Below are 1,442 nucleotides of genomic sequence, written 5' to 3' on the forward strand. Positions count from 1 at the left end.
GTCATCTCTCTTTAGAAATTGGCACAAATTCCAATTAGTTGGCTAGGTAGCTGTCTTCATAATTTTTTGGTATAGTAAGTACCTCCAGTGTTGCCTCAGTTTATTGAAATATTTCTTATTTGTATTTTATCAATTCCCAGAGCCTTGATCTTTGCCAATGCCTTCAATATACCTTGGATTTCTCCTTTCAAAATTCTTGACTATTGATCAAATGTTACCACCTGAAATGATTGAACATTGACCATTTATTTCCAATTTTGGTGGTGGCAGAGCAGAGTCAGGTAGGACAGGCTCTGTGGGGGAGGGGCTGAAAACTCAGAGAAGCTGTTTTAACAGAACAGCAACAGAGTTTTGGATCTAGCATAAGGTGCAGGACATCAGTTTCCTACACCTGCTGGTGGAAAAATCATGGTATAAAGGAAAATATTGTGATTTAGGAATTGCTCGAGACATGGGACTCTCTCTGCAGCCACCTCTCCCAGGTGGAATTCATAAGGCACAGTGAACCCGAACTACAAGTGGCACAATGGCATTAGCAAAAGGAAGTGTGGGGCAGTTTTTATACATTTTTTCCTCCTCTTCCCTCTTGTGCCTTCTTTGCCAAGCCCAGACACCTTCAGGCGGGTGGGTGTGCACCCCAAAAGAAGTCCAGCATTGAGCCCACAGTTTTCCCACAGTACAGATAGAAAGAGTCCCATCAGTCCCATAAGCAGCTATAAGGTTGCTGCTTATGACTTCTGCCTCTGGGTCCAAGCCCTAAAGCTAACTTGTGCGGGACCCTTTACTCCAGCTTATACAGCAAGAAAAAAGCAGGTTTGGCCTGACAGACAAACTATATGAACAATCTGTAAAACCCCAACATAAAAGGATGCAACTGTTTTGGAATTATGCTGTACACATGCAGATACCAAACTGACCTGCAGAGACAAAAATAGTATACAATCTTTCTCCCATTATCTTCTCAGTATCTATCTGTACACCTCTACTGTGGTGACTAGAGGAGGAGCCTAAGCGAGTGGGCACCCCCACCCACTGCTGGAGGCTTCTACGGCTCACATTCTGCCTGTATAGCAAGGTGACTACCAGTCGGCCACAATTTTATTTTGTTTCAAAGTGGTGGTTTTTGTCTCTGCTTTTATATTGCTTCTGCTTTTGGTCCTTTTGATCATGCAGTTTTCCTGGAAGTGGGAGATTTTTCTCCCTATGTTACCCAAGAAGAGACAGCAATCGTGACCACATAGCCAAGCTACAAGCATACCCAATACCCAATAGTATTCTACCATTGAGAATATTCTACCATTGAGAATATTATTCTACCATTGAGCCAATAACAGCTGCTAAACATTAATGCAAAAAGGGAAGCCTATCTCCTGATCATATCCACAAGGAGACATCCAGTAAGCTTAACAACACAGCAACAAACATCCATTTAAGCATTAAAA

The sequence above is a fragment of the Chrysochloris asiatica genome, unplaced genomic scaffold (genome assembly GCF_000296735.1).
Source record: "Chrysochloris asiatica unplaced genomic scaffold, ChrAsi1.0 scaffold00218, whole genome shotgun sequence".
Classification (NCBI taxonomy): Eukaryota; Metazoa; Chordata; class Mammalia; order Afrosoricida; family Chrysochloridae; genus Chrysochloris; species Chrysochloris asiatica.